Genomic DNA, 20,312 nt, shown 5'->3' on the forward strand with positions numbered 1-20,312 from the left:
TGCTCAAATCTTGAAACAATCAGCAGCAGTCCTACTTTCAAAGTCGCACTTGCTTGCTTGCAGGTGATCCGGAATGGAACCGTAGTCAACGCGCTCGCGCCTCTGACTTTAGTCTCGTCGACGTCTCGCAGATGCGGAGAGCCCCAAGCCACCGATCGGCATCCTGCGGCGGGCTCGTCGTCTTCGCCGGCCGCTTGCGCTTTGACAACTCGCTGAAGGTTCCGCACTCTGGCATTCACTTCACACGCATGCACATTTGTTTTTTACAACCGCAAGAAACACACAACGAACGATCCCAAACACGGACGCGGCCGGTTGCCTTCTGTTGATGACACAACTGACAATTGAGCATCCAAAGTTTGCCTGCGATGAAACCGAATCACTTCATGATTCGCTCCGCAGCACATCGTTGATGTTCAGCAACTTTGTGCGGCTGAGGACAAGTGCAGAGTTACATCGGGCCGGTCCTGCTCTTTTTCCAAATCATTTGTGACTTGCCCAACGTTTGCTTTGGACGAGTTGACGCGTGCCACGTGGCCTTGGCTCCCATGGACGCTCTTCCGTTGCTTTGGGGCTGCAAAGAAGAACCTTTCAAGAGTTGAAGTCAGACATGCAGGGGAAGCGCATGCAAGTCCACTCCTTGACTTGTCTTCTGCGCTTCAAACAAAGTCTTGCGGTCAAAGCAAAAAGGTCGAGCAGGAAGGGGGGCTCTCGGTCCGACAGCGCTCGTTTGCCTCGTTGGGACTACGCAGGCCGCGGGCGGCCTTTCGCACGTCCCGGGAGTGCTCGTGTGTATTTTGTGCGCGCAGGATGTACAGTATTTTCTTTCAGGTGTGCTGCCAAGACAGCTTCCCGCACACACGCACCTGTGTTCAATGAATGCAAACACACCTGCATGCCTTTCTTTATCAAAAAGATTGTCAACATTGAAATGGGAGTCTCCCGCCAACGTGAAACAGCGGAAGGTGATCTCACGGCGCTCTAAAATGTGTGCGCTTTGCAAAGTCAAGCAGTTGAGAAGACGTGATCCGGGCCAGGGTTAAGGTTACCCTAACCCGGGCGTCTTTGAGGCGGGGCACCGCGCACTTGTCTCACTTGCCAACTAACGTCCGCGCAATTTGGCACCGCGTCGTCTTCGCTCGTCTGTTGACATTGGAGGTGTCTCCGACGAACAGGAGAGGACAGCTTGTCAGTCAAAGTGTTGACATGAGTGGAATTCCAGTCATGTCAATTCTCGGGGCAAATCCTCGCCGCTCCAAAAGTCAGCCCACCTGAGTGGCGCGGCGCGGCGCTTTGCGCTCACACGCTAGCGCTTGTCTGCATGCGCCTGGATGACTTCTTACCTGCTTGTCAGCGGGCCTTTCTTTCTTCTCTTCAAGCCAAGAGTGTCCAACCCCCATACGGTTGTACAAACACAGCGCAAAGTGTGTGTGCGAGCACGGCAGCAACAAGAGGTCTTGCGTCGCCCACATTCCCAGCATTCCCTGCAGCAGATTTCGTCTTTGAAGGTGGACGTGCCCACTTTGGGACACATTGGGAGGTGCGGTCGGCGTCTGCTCTGCTTTGCAGTCTACCTCAGCAACCGCATGCATTCCTGCTGCCTCCTTGTTGCGGACGGGGTGTCAAACGTACACGTGTATGTGTGCCTCAGGTGTCCGGGTACAGTCCCCTCCAAACGTATTGGAACGGCAAGCTCAATTGCCTTGCTTTGCTTTGCTTTTGTCGTATACCGAAGAAATGTGGATTTCATACCAACAGGTGGCGCCGCTGGCGTCGGGCCAAAACCTCCAAAAGAGTCCCTTTTCAGGAGACCCCCAAAAACGGCAGGTTTGTTCAACCACTAGCATTGCACCGTGGATGAGCCCAAGCCATTTGCGACAATTTCCATTGCTGGATAATGTTTCAAAGTAACCGACGCGTGTGGACTGGCCAATATTTTGGAACAAAATATGAAATTCAGCAAAATGTGACTGATGAGGTGGAGGTATGAGACAAAAGTTGCCAAGTCCAGCTTTTATTTCATGCTGTGCATACATCTCGATGCGTTCAGCAGCTCAGCGAAAGGCTCGCCGGCTTGATGCTCGTAAGGAGGACGCCAGCACGTAGTCAGTGCTATTCACTGGAAGCTAATGCGGTCGGGCCTGTTCCAATACTTTTGCTCACTTGGAAAGTGGGCCGATTCAAACCAAAGCCGCTCCGTCCTGAGTTGTTGAGCGCATCGGTTGGACTTTGCAACGTTTGTCTCGCGCCTTCCTCGCCGTTCCAATACGTTTGGAGGGGAGCGTTTGCGTGTGTGAAAGCGGAAGACTGTGAGGGTGCCTCGCCAAAACGGACGACCGTTTGCAAATCGAAAGGCGATGACTGGAGTTGCGGGGCAGCGAAAGGCTCTCAAGAGCAGCTGACAGCTTGGTGGCCTTGCCACAGAATCGTTCCTTTTTTTCTGTCGGCAAAAACAAGTGAGGGCGGGGCCGTTCCTCTAATCCAACGGTCGGACATCTTAACAGTAAAACAGCCAGAAAAGTTGTCGGCATGCAGTCGTGGGCCGGCAAGGGCGCACCTGAATGAGCCGCTCGCGAGTGGCGTCAAAGCAAAGCTTCCGATGGGAACGCTGGCACTTTGAGCGGCGCAGAGGCCACCTGTGCTGCTACTTTGACTGGATGTCAGCGAAAGGAATCTGATGAGCAAAAAGGAAAAAAAGAAGGTACAGACTACCCTGTAGTCACTTGGCAACCGCCTGTTACTATTTTAAGTTGTCTTGCATTTTTACCTGAGGTGAACACGCCCTTCCATTCCAACAGAGGGGAAAAAATAGACACACATAAGCATGCGACGCCAGCCAACAGGAGTGTTCTTCAAGAAAACAAGGCAAGAGGGCATGTGCGCTTGGAATAAGACACATAAGCCTTAAGAATGTTTCTTCACGCTATGCTCTGATGTAAAACTATATCACCTCTTGTTTTTGAAATATTTGAATGAGACGTGTGCAAGTATTCCAGTCGTTGTTTGTTGCGTCCTCTATTCATGTGGCTGTTTGCTGAGGTTTTTTGTTTTTTTTCCAAACCCTGACTGTGCCCCTCCCTCATCGTTTGGAGCATCGTTTGGGGCCGTTTTGTTCCCCCTCCTCTTCTCCTCTTTCCTCGCGTTTTTCTTTTTCATCCAAGAAAATCGGGATGCCGTTTGGCCGTCTTCCCTTTTGGTCAATATTTTTCAATGTTGGGGTTAAGTGAATTTCCTTGCTCATTTCATCATGAAAAGATTTGTATTGGGTGTGGGGGAAATGGACATTTCAAAAAGAGGACTGAAGTCATCCCGGTGGCCGTCGCCAAAATGTTTGGGGGTTCAACATTTTTTCCCCCATATCGAAAGATGAAATGTCAGCGATGGAGCCGACATGCTGTCCAGACATCGAACTAGTCCAGCCAGCCAGCTTTAGGTTGGGAATGAAATCCCATTTTGTCATCGTCTCTCCCGCATGTCCGTCCGGTCACCGTCCAGCTTTGTTCCGTTGGGCTCGCCATCGTCCAGTTAGAAGCAAGAAACCTTCATTTGGTTTTCATTTCCACCACAAACGATACGTCGGCAGGCCAGCTTCGTTGTGCGTCAGTAGCTTGACTTGCAGGGTCCTTGGAACAAGGATCAGGAATGTGTCACAGTCAACGAACGGCCGTTCAGTGGGAGGCACCCGGCATTTTCTTTTCTCAAGATGTTCATTCAAGAGCAGGAGAAGCATTTTTTGGTATGTGTCCTTCCAATGGCCTTTGCACCAGAGTTCTCAGTTGAGCACTTTGTGGATTGGCGGTCGCCGCGTTGGGTTTACGCTACTCCTGCTGCTGCTGCTGCTGCTGCTGCTGCTGCTGCTGCTGCTGCTGGCAGCGCAAGGCTTCAGATCTGCTTGATGACACTCACGGTGCCCATTGGCACCAATTCTTGGGGCACTTTCAAAGAACCGCTCACCTCGATGAGTCGAAGCAGACCCGATGCCCCCCGACGACCCCGCCTGCAAAAAGTGGCCGTTTGGCCCGCAATTAACTCATGCGGGCAAGGCAGGATGCGCGCATGTGACGCCATCAAGGCTATTTGATGCGCTCACACGCGAGGCTCCCCTGGCACGCACGCGGCGTGGATGGCGTTTGGGCAGAATGGCGCAGGCAGATGAAGAAGAAGAAAAGGCAGCGGTGATTGAGCTCAGCGCTCGCCAGCTGTCTTTATGGCGGCAGCTGATAGGAGCGACCTCCATTCAGCGGGGCTGCAGGCTGTTTTTGTGCTGGCATCCAGTAAAGGCAGAGCCAAAGCGCTACCTGGGCCGCACTGTTTACCTGGCAGCCATTCAGCCGGTTTCTGTCTAAACTTGAAATAGGATCCAAACACTCTACTCACGCATAGCGGTTTGCACGAGATGCTTTGCTCGCCTTCTCCACCTACCGCGAGGCTCCCTTGTGCTATTTTTGCTCTGTCTGAACCTTCACCGCCCCTCGCTTGTCTTTGATTGAGAGGCGGAGCGCATGACCCCGCGGGGCTTTACCTGCAAATATAGCTCTGATTGTCAGCAGTTACCAAGGAGTCGCACCGCAAAACCCCAACAAACACCTTGCTGCTTAATAATACTCGTCTGCTCGTTCCAAGTCGTCCTTAGCTGTTTTGCTTTGTTTGTATTGTCATTGGGAATAGTTTCCACACGGACCAAATTCTTCGCTACCACAATCTGTACTTCAAGAGTATTTGCGATATCTCCATAGTCGCGCTTTCATGGTGAAACATGTTAAAGTGAGAAGAAAACAACAACAAAAAAAAACCCCCGCACCTGGCCTGTTTCTTGACCTTTTCAAGACAAACCTATTTGCTGGGATAATGGGCTCCTGTTTACAGATTATGCATGGCTCACCGCAAGGGTCATTAGAAACCAAGGCTTGTGCTATTAGATATTGATTCGCTGATAAGGAGTGCCATTACAAACCGGATGTTGAATTGGAAAGACATTTCCTCCAGCTGTATTGTAAGGTGTGCTACCTCCGCCGTGGCATTGATCCACGGGAACAAACAACAGCTTGCGAGCTACGGCGCAAACAAGCAACACCGATCTGCTGCAAACATGTCTGCAAAGATCCCTCCGGAGTTGCGTCAGTGCATTTGCACTTTATTCCCGAACAACATAACGTGACGTCCTTTTGCCACCGAGCGCTTTGAGAAACTGGCCCGAACCCACACGGGCCTCCCCTCCCGCCTTCCCCTCGGATTCGAACCTGGCGGGGCAACATGTCGGCAGAGGATCCCGTCACGCCGTCCTCCGCAAGGCGCTGACACGCGCGGGGCGGCAGGGCGACTGCGCACGCAGGCTCTTTGGGGATTTCGCCTGCACATTCAACATATGCCCCGGTGTGTTTTGTCGGACTTGCGGACATCGGAATGCGTCTGCCTCTGGATCAGCCGCTTGCTCGCAAAGCGCCCCCAGAGTGTCGCTCTAACCTTGTGGCCGGCGAGTGTGTGCTATTTGTCGTGCCGTGCGCATTTCTGCGCTGCGGCTATTCCTGAGCAGACAAAAGCAATCGAAGAATATTTGCACTCAGCCGGCCTCAGTCATCTCAAAAGATGTTCCGAGTCCGTCGTGAGAGGACAGTCGGCCGGCCATTCGATCAGCTCCGCTCTTGAATGCGAGCCAGCGTTCTCCAGCACACTCACACTTGCGTGCCGACCTTTCCATACGTCGGAATGATTACAGTTTGGCTCTTCAACCTGTCCAAACACAAACTTGCGTGTTAGCTTGTAAAGTTCCCTAAAATTCCCCTCCCCCACCCCACCACTCACACGCCCACGCGCACACACGCTCGGGGCCCATTCGTGCAGACGAGGTAAAACATCTCCCTCTGTGTGTTGCAGCCCTGCAGGTGGGCCCCGCATGCTCAGGTAGATAATATCCCAGTTACTAGAGATTGTGTTTGGGTTAACTGCAAAACACTTTTCGCAGCGGCAGCAGCAGCATGATAACAGTGCAAACCGCTCCTTGAAAAGTCACCAGTGGAAACTCCTTGGCACGAACTGCACACGCAATGCCTGCTGCTCTTTTTTGGGTTTTTTTTTTTCACTTGGTGGTTCTTGAGAAGCTCAGAGTTGGACATTTCCAGATTTCGACCATCTCTCTCCGAGCGCGGAGTCGTTCAACATCGGGAGTTGCGGGATTCCGACGCACTAAAATGGGTGCACTTTTAGGTGGCCGCATTTCAGAACTTTTTCCTGGACGCCAAGCGTTTGGAGTTCAACAAGCCCCTCTGTTTCTCATCTCCGTAGAGCTTGCGCAGTAGACATTAGGAACGGTCCCTCTGTAAACAAAAGAGGCACGAATAGCTTCAATGTGCTCAGGGCCAGAAGCGAGGATGACTTCCATAAACAGATCACCCAGGTGGTCCATGTGTGAGAGCAAACGGCGCAGCCTTTCAAAGGCCCGGTCGGCCAGCGCACGGCATCGCCGACGCTCCTTCAGCTGCGCTGCGGCACAACGTCCCAAGGTCTGCCAATCGCATATTGGCGGCCCTTGCGCACAATAAGGACCGAGGCCCTCGATATTCACAGCAAACATGTCCGAACACAATCTGCAATTGAGGTTTCGGAAAAAAATGCTCACCCAAAATAACAATGACAGTGAAAACGCTTGTTGTCGGATCTGCTCTCAACCACCGTCGGGAAATAAATAACGCAAAGCTTGCCAACATTCAAACATGCCCATGTGCATTACTTCACATACAAAATATTTGCCCAGTGAGCTCCCGCGCTTCGTCGTTCACATCCCGGCACGATCGCAAACCTTAAAGCTAATTAAGCTAAGCGATTTTTTTTTTTTTTTTCACAGTAGACGGCAGGCCCAAATTTAGCCTTGCACACCTACAGTATCGAGCCACGTTGCGCCGCAACGTGCCGGGCGGCGCCGAAGCCTGCTGGTAGGAAGACATGACGCAAGAAGGAAAGCCAGAGAAGGACCAAGGACAAGTCCGTTCTTTTATGCTCAGTCTGCCGTGCTGGGAAGATTACTTTGGAAATGTCATTGTGGCACAAAGTCGTTCTGAAGTCATGTCATTGTTAGTAGTAGTGCAACTACTTCAATTACTTTCTCAAAGTAATTTCACTGCTTACATTTGATTCTTTATTATTTTGAGTTCATTTGGAATACATGCTCTCCACTGTTAAGCATTTTCACATTTACACAGAGACAATATAATCTAAGAATCAGAATCGTCTTTATTGGCCAAGGATGTAAAATCACACCAGGAATTGGTCTCCAGTAGTTTGGGCCACATAAGTATTTCAGTAACACGGGTATACGACATGTAGGACGTTACGCATATAAACTGGTGGCAAAAAAACCCAACAAAAAGGAATCCGTACCAGCGAAGGGAAAACCCTGCTATTTTGAGGAGCATTTCCACATGCTGATGGGGATTTGGAGCCGAAATGATGATAATAATAATATAGTGATCGTAATAATGGCCCATGGGAATTTTTTTTTGTATCGGATGCACCATTTGGCAACCTACCGGTAGTCAACCCTCAGTTTGATGCGTCTCCGAAGCGTTCAGGTATGAGCACGGTATTTGGACTCAACTGCTTTTATTGCATTTCTAAAAAGTCAACGCAAAAACACACACCCCTTCAAAATGTAGATGAGCCGCGCACGGGTCGCCGGCAATCAGTATCACTTCCGGATCCACCACGCCCGTTTATTTCACCCGTTTTGCAAATGGCTCTTGAAGGAATCCCCAGGTCTCAGGAAAAGTCCAGGGTTGGGCAATGAGGGCCACCCTCAGACTTCACCGATTCACGCCTCTTTGGTGTTAGGGTTTCTTTTGACCCAAAGGTAACTGAACAGAAGGGGTCCAAAGACTGATCCCTGAGGGACCCCACACATCATGGCCAATGGGTCAGATTCCAAACTCCCAACGGTCACCAAGCTTTCCCCCAAGTAGGACCTGAACCGTTTTAGGACGGTTGACACAAAGTTGATCGAGCACATACTAAAAGTCGAGGTCAGCGCTCGCGAAGTGTGTACGTAAGTGGCGGCTTATTCTGATGCTTGATCCTGACTTTGACAGCAAGACTGGTCTCGCACCTGTTGCCACGTTATGGTTCACACATTACACATGGCTCCACGGAGACACGGGCTTCTGTCATCGCCGAGCCACGCCACAACGGCTGCATGGAAAGAAAAAAAAAAAAAAAAGCCACATACAAATGCGTTGCATTCCTTATCGTCAAGACAGGTGAGGGATCGCGCGAACAATAGCTGACACCTTTGGCCTTTGTGCAATGTTTGGATAGTATTGGAGCAAACGTCAGCTTTTGTGACCTCCCCTTATCGCAGGTCCAGCGTGTTTTGCGACCGAGATGGAGCTGGAGCGGCAGCCCCCATCTGGCACCTTATCGCGGCGACCTGCGCGGTCGCGAGAGGCCCGCCTGCGCTCGGATGCTTCACGTGTACAGTGAGTGTGACGGATCACTTGTGGCAAGCGGCCTTGCCGCGAATGCCCAAACATTCTTGCGCCGTTAGCTGTTCATCTGTGTTTGTCTGAAAGAGGGCTTAGCCTGAAATATGAGTAAACAGTGAGTGTGAGTGTAGGACTTTGCGGGTTGCCCAGGTAGTGTTTCACAAGCCTTAATAGTTCAGGTAATGGCCGTGAGTCATTGTTGAGAGAATGCCATTGCGTGTATGTTGAGCTGTTGAGGTTTTGGCATGTGTGTGTTTGTCTTGGGGCTGCAATTAAAAACCAGTTCTTCAGAAATGTTGTTTTGACAGATATCAGTAGCACTGGGATCACCAGGCAGTGGGGGTTCCCTACATGGCCAAAACAAAAGTCATTTTTCTAAATGTCTAAATTTAGACTCTGTGATTGCATTTCAGCCGCGCGTGTAAGTCCAAGATGAGTCAATCACATCTGCCATCATCCATCCAGGTGTGGATAGCGAGCGAGTAAGACGTCCGTGCCTACTTGGGCCAAGCGCTGCTCTTGTTTTTGTCACACATGCCGGCTCATCTAAAAAACAACACGTAGCCCATAATTACACTTTGCGCTTCAAGCCTCCTTCTTGTGTCTCCTTAGTGCTGCGCTTCCAAAGCAGCTCAGCTTGTTTAATGTGGCACGGTTAGAAAAATATGGATGCAAGATAGGCTTTCCCTTGTATGTACATATACTGTATACATCTACAAATCTCTCTCTCTCTCTCTCTCTCTCTCTCTCTCTCTCTCTATATATATATATATATATATATATATATATATATATATATATATATATAAAATACTTGGGTTGCGATCCGATACGTATTGCAATACTTAAATATTTAAAAAATATATATTCAAAAAACTGAGGCAGAGTTTCCAAAGTTTTAACTTATACAGAAGTGCAATAAATACCTGTTGCAATTTTTACAATTATTGATTATTTTGGAGTACAGTTTTTGGGGAGTTAGCCTGGTCTTCAAACTACCTTGGACACACGCACACGCACGCCTGCTGTAGTCATGCGTGGGCTACATGCTGACGGAATAAATTCCAGAGTAGCAGTTGAGGTGTAATGGGCAATAAATGCGAAGGGGTGTCGCGCTGAAGGGCAGGCCGAGCTGTGATTGACACGCGCATGAAAGTGACCTGAAGCCATCATTCCAGGTGCGATCGCAGATGAACTTCAGAGTGCGGCTGAGGTGCATTAGCATAGCCCGCATAGTTGTAAGCTACGTCACCGCATCGGTACTCTCTGAGCATCGGCGTATTTTCCTTGAGGAGAAATACTTTTCGGCCTTTCCTCACAGTAGCCCCGCGGATGCTGAACCGCTTCCAATGTTGGCGCTCAAAATGAAAGGGAATCCCAAATCACCTCCATTTCGCTCCACAACACCACGCCTGGCACTTGTTCTCACTCCACAGTTTGCAAAGGAAAAACAACCAAAGGGATCTTTTTGACGCCTTTTCTGCGATTGCAATGTTTTTGCGGCTGAATTTGAATGCTCTCTATCTGAGCCGGCAGCCCGCTTATGCTGTTTGTCGGTCTGCTCCACGGATGCCAAACTGTGATACTAACAGACCCGACCACGTCGTCGGTGTGCAAGATGTTGGCCTTTCGAGCCTTCATTGACTTCGACACTGTCAAACGCCTTTGGGAGCAACGACAATAGATTGTTTTTGTAACAAAATCTTTTCTTCTCTTTGACGTTAGCATGGGCGCAACGGCCTGCTTTCTCAATCCTTTTCCGCGTGTGAGAAAATGGACTTTCCGGAGGAGGCCGGTCAAGGGAAGCAGAGTCTGCAGCAAGCGCATGAGCAGCTCCTCGCGACGTACGTAGGAAGGCCGCCACGCAGAGGCAGACGTCCCCGACGGCTGTCAAGCCGGGGCCCACGTCCGACGCGGCACAGCTCCGCCACATCGCCACACACAGCGCAGTGGCTCAAGTCAATGTCAAGGAACTGCGAGATCGCAATTTTTACGAGTAAAGTAAGGCAATTGTCATTCAGGTCTCAAAGCGATCCACAGTTTGCGGAGAAATCACGGCTTCCTCGCGAACCGGCACCTTTTGACAAATCGCTTACGGATGAAGGCAACGGCTTCACACCTCACTGGATGCGCATACCAAAAGTGCGTGAGTTCAAGACTCGCTGCGTGTGTTTATTTTGTTTTCCGGCATCCCGATGAGCCGATAAGATAAGTCATCAGAATTACTGTTGAAGAACTGTTGGATGCGTGCGGGTCATACGGCAAGTATCACCAGGACTGACTCCTCCCCCCTGTTTTCTTTGACATTGATCAAGCCGCAGCACAAATGCATGCGAGCTTGAGTCTGTTTGCGCTTGTGTGCGTGCAAGCGTGTCATGTGTAGCATGAGAAACGCAGCAGGGGCTTGCACTCTTTTGGTCCTCGGAGAACGGAAGAGGGCCGAGAGGATGGCGCTTGGTCAAGCTGTAACAACAGCCTTGATTTCAGAAGGAGCCGCACCACTTTGTCTTCTTCGGAAGGCCATTCGCTGAGGTGGCCCAGCAAGCGCCGCCATTCGCCGCTCCGCCCGGACGCGAGCCGGCAAATCTTCAAGCCCGTCAACATTTTGGCCCATTTTGGCCCATTTTGCAGTTTTTGTTTCTGCGGACGCTACTCAGTCGACACGCGCACAAGTCAGGTCATCTCAGGTCAGCATCAGCTAAAGTGCCACGTCAAGGTCATGCTAATTAGGGCAAAGGAGTGAAGGGAGCTCAAAAGCTGACAATCAAAGCTGCCAAGAATCACTGCGCCCAGGTTGAATCAAGGCAACTGGACTGCTGTTGATGGAGAAGACCAAATGATTTCACCTTTATTCCGTAAAGCTTCTTCTGTTCGGTGGATGTGTTCAACGATCGCGTGCCGTCGTGGCCCAGCATGGTTTGAGAAGGGAGCATGTTGGCGGACAACACGCTCCCATCACTTGTGTCCACCTCTATCAAAGCCTTCGTATCTGTCCTGCTTACATTTTGCTTGCGAGGATTTGGCAGAAGAACCCAAATGCCGAATAAACTGGACAAGAAGTGAACTTGGTCATGTCACGGGGCAGCGACAGAACAGGATCGGCACATCGGGGGCAGTTTGGATCATGAAGGCAACTAATAAGCCCGACTCACACTCATCACACATTGCTGCAGCAGTTAGCTGCTTTGGTGCCCGTCTCGTGGTCATTTCACTCGATGCGCTTGACTTTTTACTGGAATTGATTGAGGCAATGCGGCCTCTGTACTTTCAGCAGGTCATAAAATAACAGTAGTAAATAAAACATAGTCAAGTACTTCTTTGATGTCTAATAGAAATGTGGACACTTCACCTTTGACCAACACTGGGGACTGAAAATGCAATCTTGAGTTCGCCTCGGCTTTTAATCTGGAGACCCTCCCCCCCCCCCCCACCCCACCCAACAAAATCTAACAACGGACCCAACTGGATGTCTTTGCAGACCTTGCTTTGTGCACTGCGGCGTTGGCCTGATGGAACTGAGAAGGCCCGTCTACAAACAGATCACAATCATTGACGATACCTTGGTAAAATAAATAATTCATCCGCAAGAAGACTCCCATCCACTCTCTTTGTAATTGTCGAGCCCGCCCCCGGATTAAGAGGCGTGTCGCAATACTTTGTCCAATGCCATGTTACAAGTCTTAAGTGTCATACACGATCTCCTCTTGTCGATTTATTGGCTGTTTTGCACACTGCTTGCCAGTCATGATGACTTTGTGGCCCAAGTTATAGTTTATATGTGTACATATATACACAGTATAAAAATCTAGATATCAGAGTGTCTAAGCAGAGCATTTCATCCACACCATTTGCCAGTACGCAGCGCCGGATCGACGACATGTATTCACCATTGAAATAGTAAACATCCACTGCACACGCGCAAAGCTTGCTTGGCTTTCAACTGCATGTCTCAGTAAACAAGTGTTTCTAAACACAAAGTATTCAAGACTTTTGTCATATTTGTGTTGATTTCCAAGTGCATTGATTGATTTATTCATTTTTTTTAATCCACAGTATATTGAGACATGAAAAAGCCCCAACTTGCGTACAAGCACTTGAGAAGTCTCCAAATTCGTCTACTGTGTATGTGCAGATTACCTCTTGGCACTGTCAAAAGGAGGTTTTCGCTTATGATCTCTGGACTTGTTTTTTTTTTTTTTTTTTTTCCGGGTTTTACGTAAACTAATCTGTGAGCAAGCACAGGCTGTTTGTGAAGCCTGCACATAATGGAAAGTCTTAATAAATGTGAATAGGAGCAAAGCGACTCCACAAGAGGGTGGCTGGAAGTTTGGGATCAAAGCTTTGGGCACAAAAGCAGAGATTTAGCATGTAGCATAGCAATGAGCCATCGTCAGCCTTTCACAGGCCAGCATTGTCTCTGTGTTTCTCCCCTCAACTTCTTTGAATTCCTGCGCCGCGGAAAACGCTTATTGTTATCCACGGGTAGAACCGCCACAAACGGTGTTCTTCAAAATCCCCGCTCAGCCTTTCAGACCGGCTTCTATTGAGGGCAAGATTAAAAAAGAAGGGGGAACATCAGACGGGCTCACGCGGTGGCTTGCTTGCTGTTTTGCTGTTGACTTCTCGTCGTCGCCAAACTTGTGCGAGTGTGAAGAATGCGAGCAGCTCTTTTCTGCGCTTGTGATTGAAGTGCTTGTTGGACCTTGTTTGCCGGGCGGGCTTCAGGTGTATTTGCTCAACGTGCGTGCACACTTTCTGCATACAGCCCACTTCTATTTTTAGTTGTGGAACTGTTTGATGGTTTTGGAAAAGGCAATCCCTTGCTGTCGTTGCACAACCGTGTGTTTGGTTTCTAAGGTAGCAGCCCCGCCGTCACAAAAGTCAATAACACACCTCGTGTTTTTTCTCTTTCTCTTTTTGTTTCTCTGTCTGATATGTCGCTGCAGATTGAGTCCTCGAAGTCAACCGTTTGCAATGATCTGGATTTCTGTAAAATCACATGTTAAACTAACGACAAAAAACCCCAATTGTTTATGTTTTTGGGTGGTTTTACTGAACACGACTTGCCGACATCCGAAAACGTATGTTTGTGAATCCTCCTTAGGCACAAAACAGCCTCAAGCAAATCCGACCGTTCAATCTTTAGTCCTCGCCACCAGGGCCGCCTTGACCTACTCATTGGCCCCGGGGTCAACCGTCAAATATAGCCCCCCCCCGCAACTCTAAAGGCGGGGGGAACGACCATTTCTGAAGAGCTCACGTCAGTGTTCGTTCAGGGCCGCAAATGTTTGCCGAACTGTCGTCAGACGCTCGTCAGATTTTTGCCTGCGCTTTTCAATGTCGAAAGGGACAAGAAAAATCAGTAAAACTGTTGGGAAACGTCTGGCCAACGTTTTGCGACATTGAACGAACCCCGGCGAACTCTGACGAACGCTGGCAATTGTTGACCGCTGAGTGGGCTTACCTGCCTGAGATGCTCAACTCATTTTTTAACATTGACAGACGAGGAGAAAAAGTCGAGTGTCTGTCACAACAAAAGCATCCAAACAATGGAGTCTCACGACTCGCATTCTGATGGGAACGAGAACTCTCGAAGTTCCCAACAGGTTGGTCATTCTCGCTACATACGTAAGTGTGTGCGTGAGTACGATGACAAGTTGGAAGAGGCGAGCCACGGGCTAATTATGCTGTCAGCTCCTTCTGACTCAAGCGCTTCTCCACCAAGCTAATGGCTGCCAATGAGGCATACCTTGATTTGCACACAGGTAAACACATGCATCGGGAAGTCACATTCAGCTGGCCTATGCAGACTTGGCTAAGTGATGCGAGGACATGCTTGCGTCTCCTCTGTCAGCACACAATTGGGATGTGCACCGTGGCAGCGTCAAGTGGATCTCTTCAGAGTGAAATCGGGCAAATTGATTTATCGCCCAGTCCGAACGAGCAAGCCCGTTTGCAGCCACGGCTTCTTTGAAGAATGAATGTCGTTACCTCGGGTTTATTTATTACTTGGATTAGTTTGTTCCACATCCTGGTCTTTCCTACAGGATTTCATTGTATTGGCTGGCATGCAGAGTTTACCAGTAACATTTGACTACATTCAAATGTGTATCTACAAAAAAAGTCTTAGTAGTAGTGACTGTAGGAATCGTGTAAGCGTTGGTAAAGAGTGACTTCTTTCTTTTTCTATCCTTTCAATATCTTGCCTCGTGTCCTTGGATGCAGCTTATTGTTCTATGCTACGGCTGGTTGCAGTTTATTAGGACCCGTTTCACAACGCAGCCCTTTGCTACATATTTTACCCCCAAAAAATCATTTCAATCCAACCTATATGTTTTGAACAGAATGTGAATACAATCACGTTGTACAGCTGCAGAAGAGAAGGAAAGACAATCCAAGCCGTTTCTTTCAAACTGTAGTTCTGAGCACGCCACATCCTTCAGGATGGTTTTGGCCACACATTTGGACATTGGCCACACCTTGGAGCGTCCATTTGATCTTAGAACACAGACCAAGTCCAGAAGGGAAGGTGGTGAATTAATCCGTTTGAGGCTACATATTGTTGACGCAGTGTACAGCAGTCACGGTTACATTTACTAGCCCCATTATTGATTAACCGTTCACATTATCTTCATTGGACTCAATCGATACAAGCTTCATGTTGTTGGAAAAATGAGTGAATAATCACTGACCACTGCAGTGATATTTGGCAAACAGGCTGTGACTGATACTGTAGCAATAAAGCAATTAGCCAATGATCTTCTCATCTGACCAATCCATGGCAGGCAATAAACACAGCAAACATGTTTTCGGCCATGCACCGCGTCACATAGAAACGCTTACACCACTTGATGGAGTGCGGGCGCGTGCGTGTGTGTGTGCGCATGTACGTATGCCTATACAAACATAGAAATCATGAAGTATACTTACAGGCGCATCTGATAAATTAGAATATCAGGGCAAACCTTTGTTCCAGTAGGTCAGGCTAAAGCAAAAAACGTGAAAGTCATTTTATGGATTCATGAAACATAGATTCCAAGCCATTGTTTATTTGGATTGCATTGATTATGGCTTTACACCTTGTAAAATGCCCACATTCCAAATCTCATCACATTGAAACACCCCCAATGACCTCTTATTTTGCTTCCGTTGGCTCCGCAATCGTGGCGAAGACGGCTGGCGTGAAAAACACTCATCGGAAGAAAGGTCAGCCACCAAGGGCAAGAAGCCACAGAAGATGTGGCCAGCACATTAATGCAAAGTTGAGTTGGAGGAAAAATACAATACAATACTGTACAATTTTCTTCATATCGCGCATTTCATAACAGATAGGGCTGTAGCAAAGCACTTTACAATACAATAAATCAAACAAAAACAATAAAAGGCTTATATGGACATAAATAATATATAAAATATAAATCAATAAAGCCAATACATTGACATAAAACACTATATACAATGGACACCGGAAAAGAGCCGAAAAATTCAGCTCTGATCGAAAGCCAGAGCAAAGAAATGTGTCTTGAACCGGGTCTTAAAATGGACAGAGAGGGGGCTTGCCTAACAACCCATGGGAGGTCATTCCAGAGAGAAGGACCAGCGACAGAAAAGGCTCGACCCCCTCTGAGGCTCCGCTTGGTCCTCGGCACCTCGAGCAGTGCGGGAAGGTGCGCGCGTAGGAGCGGAGGAGCTCGGAGAGGTACGGCCCGGCGAGGCCATTTAACGGTTTGAAGACAAATAGGAGGATCTTAAAGTGGACCCTGAAATGCACTGGCAGCCAGTGAAGGGAGGCCAGAATTGGTGTTATGCGCTCCATCTTCCGAGCTCCGGTTAGTAGGCGGGCAGCAGCATTTCGGACCAACTGGAGACGTTTGAGGGAGGACTGGCCGACTCCAAAATAAAGTGCATTGCACTCATCTAGCCGAGATGTAACAAAGGCGTGGGTGACTGTGTCTAAGTGCTGATGGGAAAGGAGGGGCTTTACCTTAGCCGGCTGTCTAAGGTGAAAGAAGCTCGACTTTACAACAGCCCTGATTTGCTGGTCCAAAAGGCGAGTAGAACAAGATGCACGGGCAAAAGGACAACGTTGGAGTGGAACCGCTTTTGATTTCACTAAATAGAAAGTCCCATTGCTGCAAATTTAACAAACGACTATTTTCAGGCCTTGGCCTCCGAAAAGGTTCAACGTTGTTCTTACTGACTTTTCACGAGTCCACATGAAAGCACGTGACGATTGCGGATTGCTTTCCAGCAGCTCATCGTCTGCGTCCATGAAGAACGGCGTTTTTTAACGTTTCATTTCCTCAAGCAGATTTGACGTAGCTTTGAGATAAGTGTTTTAGGTGTGCACGGGAAACGGACGGATGGCAAGTATTCATTTCTCCTGGTGAGATATATGCAGCGACAGCTTCCTGACGGAAGGACTTTGGTCTTTTGCGGTATGACAAGGACTTAGAGGCTTCAAGGTGTGATCTCCGCACGCGAGACAAGTTGGAGATTTCCTTTCCTCAATAGCAAGCCTCTCAAGCACAAAACGCATAACCATGTTTATTTTGTTGTTGCTTCCCGACAAAGCACGTACGGAGTGGCTTTGAGGAAAGCTCAAACCGGAATGAAATTCCCGGAGAATTCCCTTTGTGTTTTCGACGGCAGCGAGAGCAACTTTGCAAGCATTGTCATTGTAATGGCGCGGCGGCTGCGCGGGGCTTGGCGTCTGGAGCCACGTTGGGCTGCTGCTGTTGTCTGCCCGCCGTCTGCCGGCTCCTCGGCTGCTGACGCGCAGCGGCGCAGCTCACAAAGAAGCGCGGCTCGCGTCGCTCTCCATGCTAATTGCGCTTTCTTTGAACATGTGCTGCTCGTGTCGATAACTGGCTGCTCTAATCCCAACCGGTGTCTTGAGAGAAGAACATGCCGGGTGGAGCGCGTGGAGGGATTACCCGCCAGGGTCGCTGTAACGGCGTTTCATCTACCGCCGGCCTGATTTGCCGTGACTCTCTGTACTTTGAATGCATCGGAACATAATGATCGCTGTTGCGGTTTTGCATGGAATTATTGGCTCCAACAATGGGAGACGGCTTCCTGAGTGGCGTGCAGCTTGTCGTACGTTCCCCAATCTGTCGGGCTGAGGTGCCTCTATTACATGGGCCAGAGGGAAAGATTTAAAAGGTTTTTTTTTAAAAAACACATACACACACAGAAAAGCAGAAAGGTGTTTATCTGCACAAACAATCCTTTTTGGTCTTTAATGATATCCACCATAAACACTTGCACATTCTTCCAGCAACAAGAACCAAGGCCGGCCCTCTTGTGCTCACAACGGGCACGAGACGCTTAACAGAAGCTTCGCATCTTGTCTCCAGCCTTTGCTTCACAGTCCCAAGCACCTGCAGGTGAAGTGCAAACAAACAAAAGTGCCCTTCCCCCAAGCCAAGCCAAGCCAAGCCAAGCCAAGCCAAGCCAAGCCAAGTCAGGCCCACAAGTTCGCCGTTCTCCTGCCCTCCAGCGGAACCGTGACAAGTGCTTTGACTGTGCCTCAGCGTCTTTTTACATTTGGAGCTGGCGGGTGTGGCAGCAGGCTTTCCGAGCGCGAAAACCTGCCAATGACGGACGGGGAATTGACAGAGTGAGAGAGGCCTTGCGTGCCTTCAAAGTTCAGCCGCTTAACTGTGGAAAGGCTTGAAGACCGTCAGTGAAAAAACGGAGTAAATCATTTGTGAGCAGTTCATAAAGTCTTAAAAGATTGTTTCTACACACACACACACACATTTGTAACAAAAAGTCATTGTAATCCTGACAATCGGGTGTAGCGGTGATCGGGGATTTCGGGCGATTCCCGAGGGGCCGCTCCATTCCCGGCCGAAATTGCCACACAACAAAGCATGTGCGCCCCTGCCCCCCAACTGCTCCCACCATCGACAAATGTTTCAGCGCATCTCAGCGAATATTCCCGGGCCGAATTTTGGTCCCTGATGACAATACAATAGCATTTCAAATCCTAGAATCCCAGACAACATATTAAACAATAGTTTTGCTCAAGCAGTTTTAGTAGTCATCTTTGGAATGTTCAGAAGAAACCATGCCGAATGCCAGATTCTTCAAGTGTGTAAGTGGCACCTAAAACTCCTCGTTAAGGCCGGCTCAAAATCGAATATGTACATGTCACTAAAAATCCAAAGATAAAATGTTCATTTTGGGTGGCGAGCTGCACTCAGCTGGACGTGACAAACTCTCTTTTTGCCTGATGCCAGGCATGCTGATAGTCCAAATCCAAAGTTGGATTTGTTTTTTGTTTTTTTTAAGGCTAATCTTTCTTGAAAGTGTTTCAATATTGTACAACCTTTGGACTATTTAAACAGTGCCCCTCGATATGACATTATAGTTGTACACACAGAGACTTACAGTACACATTTGCCCATGTCAGGTTTGTTGCTCAGTTGAGGACCCAAAAGCAAGGGTGCAGAGATTGTATGTTTTCATTTAAAGTAAAGGCAAACGAGGTTCCGGGACGTTCCAAAATTCGACAGTCCAAAAACAACAAGGATCAAACGAAACCAAACAATCACTAGGACTTGACTTGGATAACAGACAACAGACCAATGACACGCGACAACGAACCCAGCAGAACTGAAAGAAAGCGGGCAACAAGTTGACCATACAACCAGGAACACCTGGACAAGACACAGGTGTGTCGGAGGGAGCTGATTGGCTAACACCGGGGACCCGGATGACAAGCGCAGGTGGACTCAACGAGAGACAGACACAGGAACACAATGAAAAACATGAAACCCCAGTCCAGAACCCAATTCCAAAGACAGACTGTGACATTTGCGTGAATAAATTGACAAAGCTTTTTATTATGCCGCCTGTTAGATTTGACAAAGAGCTGCTCTTAATTGAAACATGTTTTCTCACAGGTGGAGGCCTCAAGTTGGGGCAGTTACACAATCTCCATGCAGACACTCAGGAGCCATGCGGAACATAGACAGCCCCTGGGAACGTACTAGTTACACAATCGGGTTTGGAAATGACTGTTGTGGTGTCTGCTGGGTGTCGGATTGCTCTCTCTGTGCGCCGCTCAATTACACCTACTACATCCCCAAACAAACAAAAAAACATCTCAGGTGGGGACGTCGTTCATGCTAACGTAGTATCATGAGCACGCAATTAAATAAGGCACTGGAGTGCAGTCCCGCGGGAATGCCAATGTATCGTCAACGCGGTCACCCAGACACACCCGACTTTTTCAGAGGTGTCACTTGACTTTCCGGTGACGGTGACATCACGGTCTGCTGCCTTTGCGACCAAAAAAATGGAACTTGAGGTCACACGCTTCGTTTACTGGGCAAAATCAAAACCGAAACAAGATAAATATGACATTCGGGAGCAGTTGCAGCTCACGGCGGAGCGGTTGCCGTATGCCTCACTGTCGGGAGAGCCGGCTTTGAATCTCCGTTGGAACATATCTGTGTGGCAATTGCATGGTTTTTTTTGTGCCGTGCTCCAGCTTCTAATGGCTTTGGACGCCCCAAAATAGGACATGGCTTGGAGAGAATAACATGAGTGCACAGCATGGCCTTAGGGTGAGGTGCTGAACAATATGTCGGAACTGTAAAAGCGTGGGTTGTCCTCACCTCGACAGTGATGTGCGCACAATATCAGTGTCACTATCTGCATGAAATCTGATCCACCCGTGAACAGACTGCCGCATTTGCCTGTTCCAAATTTTCCATCAACCGGAGGAGATCGTTTTTCAAACTTACTATAGCCAATACGCTCAACTTCAAACAGTGAGGCTAATTGATTTTGTTTTGCTGACCACTGCACTGCCTGGGTGGTGTCTCC

The 20,312-nt window shown here is 48.8% G+C and overlaps 1 long non-coding RNA gene across 1 annotated transcript in view; it reads left to right on the top strand.

Moving 5' to 3' along the window:
- LOC147139334 (uncharacterized) overlaps nt 1–20,312 on the top strand; it is a 29,066-nt gene that overhangs the window by 3,558 nt on the left and 5,196 nt on the right. The gene's annotated exons all lie outside the window — the stretch shown is intronic.

This window comes from Filicampus tigris, chromosome 12 (assembly GCF_054856515.1).
Source record: "Filicampus tigris isolate MCC_2025a chromosome 12, RoL_Ftig_1.0, whole genome shotgun sequence".
Lineage (NCBI taxonomy): Eukaryota > Metazoa > Chordata > Actinopteri > Syngnathiformes > Syngnathidae > Filicampus > Filicampus tigris.